We start from the raw sequence: 7,216 nt of genomic DNA, 5'->3' as shown, positions 1-7,216 counted from the left end.
ATTCAACAATGTGTGTATGTGACTTTTTTGAATTAGATATTGTTGGAAATTGTTTTTTAAAATATTCAAATAAAAAATAATCATAATAATTGCTAAGCTTCTTAAATTTATTATTAATTATATATTTATAATTATTTAAATAAAAATAATTATTTATAATTTTTAAAGTTCTAAAACTTTTTCTAAATGTGAAATTAAATGATAGAAAAATAAAAATCTTAAAAAATAATATTGTATGACATTATAAATATAGTTTTATAATATAAAATTTTTATATAATTTATTTATGTAAATTATGCTTAAATAAGAACATTATTTATAAGAACCTTATTTCTACCTATAAAATGGACATTTTATGCATCTTCTAGAACAAAATCCTTCTATCCTAATTTACACTTTATTCATTAACAACCAACAACTTTCTCCACTGAAAATAGTTACAATAGCTTCCACTTAGTGGCCTAGGGTAGCATCAAAGGGTGTGCATTTAGTTTTTGTTGGATAAGTTAGTTAATGAATTTGTTAACTAATAACCAAATTAAATTACCAATTTAAATACGTATTGAAAATGTTGATATTTATACCGCTTATCAATTTATTGCATGAACTTTAATGATTTAGAATTTCAAAGTATTAGTTTAATTGAGTTTTTGGTTTGGTTAATTTCGCAAAAGAAAAATTAAACCAATAACCAAATTTAAAAAAAAAAGTCCAAATTAAAACCAAAATCCAAATTGATTTATGAAACCTTCAAGATCTACACTTGCACACCTTCATGGCATGTATTACAACATAACTAAACAACTTATAATCATACAACAATACTACAACATATTTTAATGTTACAACACATAAAAACATTACTTTATTCTTTATTCTTTTTCATAGATATTGTAATAGGCCAATTATGCACTACATAACCTATGTTATTGGTCTCCTGATCTCCCCTCCCATCAGGAGAGCTTCTAAATCAATCACCATTGCCTAATGCCATCCATTGAGAAACGTCCTATATCGACTAAAATTTAGTGCATATTTTCTTGATTATCTAGTCTCCCCTCTTATTAAGAGAATGATCAAATTGATCTCCCATTATCTCTTAATTTTTAAGTGTGGGTCTCCGAAAGGATTCTGCATATGGGATTCAAATGCAAATGGTACGTCCGCACAATCCCATAGGACAAAATGATCGTAGGCCTTTACGCTCAACACAAGCAGGCCGATGGAAGTACAAATAGAGTCATACATATGATTAGCCATGAAAGATAGCGGCTTACGCCTATGCACTTCGATGGATAATAATATGTATAATATAAAATATCATGAGATTTCCCCTATTCAATACATTAGCTCGAATAGGATTTATTTGATGTGGGGATTGGTTTCCTACGGGTGTAAGCCCCCGTAGTTAATTATATTTTAGACCTCGGTCTAAGAAAACTCTTGATTAAGGATGTTAAATTATCTTATCAAATGGGTTTAGTGTGAAGGAGAATTTTTAGGCTTTTCTAATCAAAGGGGAAGAGAGACCCAATTTGGTTTAATCATCATACATGGTTCAATATCAACATTCGGTCAGTCTGGAGAAAAGGAAACTGGAGAAAAAGAAGGGATAATTGCATTCAAGCATATGTGAGAGAAAGAGGGAGGTGGTGTCATCTATATGACGCGGATGGGTAGGATTTATATCTTTCGAAAGGAAGAAAGCTTACCCACCGATAAGATGTACAGTGGTACACTCATACCACTAGCCTTGGATCCTAACTCTATAAAAGATGTAATATCGTACATACGATACTAGCACCCACGTCCTAACTAATGCAGTCTGGACTTATACTCTTGCCTGAAAAGGGAGCAAGCTAAAACCACCTAATCGTATAAAATTAATGATATTCGGTCCAAATGAAAGATAGGTGAGTGGTTAGACTTTTGGAATTTGAAATCGACATCTAGAGAAGTTCCTAAGTGACCCCACATTTATGAATGGTATAATACTTCTAAAACTAATGCATTTAAGTTTTAATTTTAATTAGTTACTAATACAATGTATGCTGATTAAAGTATCCAAATCAGAAATATATGAAATTTTAAAAAGGCTTATAGAAATAATTTTTTAGAAAGACTAAGCTTCCCCCGGTCCGGAACTTAATTCTCATAGGCCATATTTTTTGGACTCTACCCGCAGGAGGGGAAGTGTCTAAGCAAGGAGGAGTGAATAAATTTAAGATGCATGCGAGACCCCGGACAATTCTGGCTATTCCCTAGATCGTTATGTTTCTATGTGAGTTAATTCTTAAAATTTTATTATCAATTATGAGTAGAAGAATTTTATTCCTAAAAGAGCTTAGCGAGTCAGGCACATGCGTATGTAAGAAAGAAACCTATAAAAAGCATGTTAGTTATACTACGCAAATAAAATAAATACAACAATCACAATAAAAACCATGGAAAAGAGTGTCCAGAGTCCATGGCAAGTTCCATACAATATACAAATTAGAGTATAAAAAAGTAGTGGTGGCCGGGCTCCACTGACAACAACCCAGGTTCTACTCCTAAGGAATGAAGCAAATTTTAAAATAAGGCATTTTTTAATCTTTAATCTTGTTCCTTGCTTCCTTGATTCGTCTATGGATCATGTCTTCCTTCCTTCAAGTTCTTGTAGGGTGTCCTCCAAAAGGATATCCAAATGAAAAAGAAAATTTTCTATAAGAGATTTCCTTTTCCTTTTGGGCCTCTCTACATTTAAAATGCTGTGTTTTAAATTTTCACAACACTAACCATCAAATATATTACATCATAAAAATAAAAATCTAGACTCTCATACAGGGTTATCCTAAGTAGTTATAATCAAAATTGTTCAAGCAATTATATATATGAAATAAAATTGCTCCAATCAATCACACTTGACCATGCTCTAATTATTTGGGGTCTAAGCAGCTGAAGCACTTGAAGCAATTATATATTTTTTATTATTAATTTTAGCCCCCTTTAGCACTGTGTGAGTACAACCATCTGCAAGAAAACATCTTCAGCATAAAGAGCATTCCTAACCTATAAATATTGTATCGCTCACAACAAAGTGCATAAAGAAAAAGCTAGAAATCATCACAGAAAACTAAAAAAGTAGCAAAATAAATAGCACACGGGTCACATGCAAAGCGCCACATCATAGAGACAGAAAGAAAAAAAAACACGGCCTAACCTACAACTAGAAGTCGTGTCCTAGCAAATAAGTCTATATGTATGTATTAGGTCATATAGTTTTTGGTATGTCCTATATAAGTTGATTTAATTATAGTTGCTTGCATTTGATTTGTTAAAGGGCAAACGAGATTTTAGTTGAAGTTTAAATATTAATATTTTATGATTGATTTTAAAGATTTCTATTTTAGTATTTGATTGATTATCACCTTTGTTTCATACCAAGGCCGTGAGGTTTATTTCACCCTCCTTGGGGCTAACTTAATAGCCTCATAGATCTGGGTTACCCATTGGCAACCAATTTTGTTGAATTATTTTTAGTTGGTTATAAATTAGAAAAAGAAAAGTGAATAAAGCAGTTTATTAATCAAGTTTGTTAATTGATTTTAAAGATTAATCTAAGGTTTGACCTTTAGGAGTCTTTTATCCTAATGAATTTTGGTTTTATGTTTGATCTCCTAATTTTAGTCTACCTCTTTTAAACTTTAAATTAGTTAAGAGTTGATTATTAAATTAGTTAAGTTTTATTTGGATTTATGTTTTAAGTTTATAATTTAATGATTATATATATTAATTATAATTTAATAAAGAGTTAAGTATTTTTAATACATTTTAGAAGTTAGATTATGATTGATTAGTTGATTATTAATGGATTAAGGAAAATTAAACATAGAAAAATGTGTCGCTAGATTTTTGTTTTGATGTCTCTATCCTATAAGGAGCATGCATCCTAAGTCTATGTTATTTAAGACTCAGTCCTTAATTTTTGTCCTTATGTGTCACTAAAGTTGTGGGACTAAATAGAATTTTTTTCTAATCCTTTGAACTTTCGTACATGTGAAGGGATTTGGAGATCTAAAATAAAAAAAATCAATCCTAATTATAAAATAAAGTTTCTATAGAGTGCTAAAGGTTAGGGAGCGTACAACAATTGGGGACTCTAAAGGTTTTCCAAGTTTAAGGAAACTTACAGCACCGGGGGCTATGACCTGGTGGTTCCGCCCGTAGCGCCCCCACTAGACTGAATGGGGGCGACTGATGCTCGGATCCGACTGTCCATGCTCCTTCATTAAGTGCCCAAGTGCTCCTTCTCCTTTGCTCTCCAAAGATCACCTCGCAAGACACATAAAAGATGAGTATTAAAGCAACTTCTACATGATAAGAAAATAATAATACAAAGAAATGAAAATGCAATAAAAAATAAGAACGTACCTTTTTGTATACCGGTTGAGCCATTTATCTTTTAGATTTTCCTCATTTTGCAAATATTAAAACTTATATCATAAATAAAGGAGCTGAAGAAAGACTAAAAGCAAAGTAAGAGACGACTAAATGCAATAGAAAGAAAAAAAATGAAAATCAAAAGTAAAAGGAATGTAAGCATTGTTATTGTTGGACATACTTCTTTGAGGCAAGTGTGCCTCTAAAATAATCTTCTCCCCAATTCAATGTGATACGAATAGGGGAGAAGGTGTTTTTAATGCCTTTTGATGTCCCCACATTCCAATCAAAGCACTTAATACATTTAACACGACTAACTAAGCTATTATCTAACTAAAGCTCAAAGTGACAAATGGGAATAAGTTCTCAAAACCAAAACTCAAAATAAACCTTCATTCTACATCTATCCAAAACCTCACTTTGAGAAGCAAACATTAGTAAAAGAAAGCAAATTCAATTAAGAAAGATCATTCGTTCCCAAAAGACATCAAAGAGAACTTGCTACACAAAACTCACCACAAAGCTCCAAATTCCAAAATTTACTTAAGAAACCTCCAAATGAAACAATACATAAAAGCTTTAATAAGCAATCTACCAAAACATCTTTTGACACAAAGAAAATAATCAAGTGCTCTTTTTATTTGGTGTGGGGTAGGACCATAAAGCCTTCCAACAAGAAAGTTTTATAAAACCTCTCATTGTAAAGCATTCATGAAACTCATAGCATAAAGCACTTTAATACAAAACAAATATAAAGCCAATGATAAATCATCTCAACATAAGCAAGTCAAGACATTTTCCAACCAAAAGCTAGTCCTCAAGTTTGCAATGCAAGGTAAATCATGAAACCTCTCAACAAAAACAAAAAGAACTATTTCCTAAAGCTCTCTAATCATAAAGAAACTCGTGAGACTATCCAAAACACTTCAAATGACATTAATTAACAATGGTGAACATACAACTACAATATCCCACGCAAATATAGATGAAAACATGGCTCCACTTTATGAGAAAATGCTTGAAACTTACTTCAACCATTTGCATTAAATATCACTACAGGAAAACAGCTCATTTCCGGCGAAATTTCAGGCGGAATTAAATTCGTCACATATTCCGACGGATTTTCTAGCGAATTTCCAGTTCCAGTGAAAAAATTTTCAAACTGAATTTTCGACATTATTTTTTTGACTGTGTTTCCGACGGATTTTTTTTTCGAAAGAGAAATTTCCGATAGAAATTTTCGGCAGCTTTCCGAGAAAATTAAAAAAATAAGTTTTAAATTTAATAACTTATTGTCAATAAAATTATTTCCAATTAAATATTTTAATTTTAAAAAAATAACTTTAAATTTATTTAATTTAATAACTTAAATTATAAATAAATAATTTAAATTTATCTTTATTATTTAAATAACAAAAATTAAAATGAATTTAAATTAAAGCTTTTAAAATTATAATTACAATTTATAATTATATTTATTTTATTAAATAAGTTAAATAATTTAATAATTATTGTTAAATGAAATTAACTTAATTATTTATTGTTAAATTAAATTATATTTCTCTTATCTTTAAAAAAAATTTACTTTAAAAATAATTATTACTTTTAATATGTTGTAGTTACAGTTATATGTTAAATAAAATAAATTATCTTCTTGTTACAGTTTTTAAATGATGGCTAATTGGTAGATGGCGGATGCAGGAGTCTTCGAGGGGGGCGGGGTTCGAACCCGGCAGAAGGCAGGAGACCACGCGGGCCTGTTGGGCGGGCTGGATTGTCCACGTGGGCGCTGCCGGGCTCGCTGACCACTGTGCGGGCCGGCTTAGCAGCTTGGGTTGAGCGTAAATTCGAGCCCCTGGTAGGTCGGGGCTTAGAATTTGTGATTAATTTTTTTAAAATTTTTTATTGAACTTCCGATGCAAAAAAAGTCCGTCGAAAATTTTTTTCTTGCGAAAAATCCGCCGGAAAACTTTCTGGCGAATTATTATGCGTCGGAAGGCCTTTTTAGAAGCGCATTAAACCGGCGAAAATATTTCCGCCGGAAATGCTAATTTTCGACGGATTTTGGCCAATTTTCCTGCGAAAATGTTCGCCGAAAAATGACGTTTTTCCTGTAGTGTATAAAGAGACACTATCATGCTTAAAAGACTCCAAACACTCTTCGTTAGTGACCAAATCCATAAAATTTAATGTAAAGATCTTTACCCAAAAACAACAAGAAAGGAACCTCATCACAACACAAAGCTATATGAAGTTCATTAAATACCTTAAAATAGGAGAAAATATATGATATTGAACTATTGCATTTCAAACCAACTTGCCAAACTGTAGACATAACCTTTTAAATTTGCATTGCTTAACACAATCTACCCTGTTGACTTAAAAAAAAATGAATGAAATGAAACAGATGAAAATTTGGAAACAACTGACATACCAGCGTCTGTTGGCCCCACCTCGCCGAACGACACACTCTTTCTTTTCGGTAACTACCATTCGATAAAAGAAACCAATAAAAGGAATGAAAGAGTTCGGAAAGAACGGACACACGCTTGTTTGCCTCGCTCCTTCGACTCCGACATCGTCGTTCGACTTCGTTGCTTGACAGAGGCGTCTAGGGTTCACCTTTCATCTTCTCTTTAGGTAGTTGTTGCTCGGCTTTGTTTCTTCACAGGAAGCGAAGAGATTGCATGCGCTCTCCTTCGGCTTCATTGTCGCTGTTCGACTTCAGTTCGCAAAGGCCGCCCGCACTGACCCACCTCTAACCGCCTGCGCTCGCCGGTCCGACCCCAGGCCG

At 32.3% G+C, this 7,216-nt stretch overlaps 1 protein-coding gene across 1 annotated transcript in view; it reads left to right on the top strand.

Moving 5' to 3' along the window:
* Positions 1 to 7,216, top strand: part of LOC110112771 (alpha-terpineol synthase, chloroplastic-like) — a 31,467-nt gene that overhangs the window by 22,605 nt on the left and 1,646 nt on the right. The gene's annotated exons all lie outside the window — the stretch shown is intronic.

The sequence above is a fragment of the Dendrobium catenatum genome, unplaced genomic scaffold (genome assembly GCF_001605985.2).
Source record: "Dendrobium catenatum unplaced genomic scaffold, ASM160598v2 fragScaff_scaffold_801, whole genome shotgun sequence".
Taxonomy (NCBI): Eukaryota; Viridiplantae; Streptophyta; class Magnoliopsida; order Asparagales; family Orchidaceae; genus Dendrobium; species Dendrobium catenatum.
The sequence above is the reverse complement of the archived record's forward strand: the minus strand, read 5'-3'. Positions and strand labels throughout refer to the sequence as shown.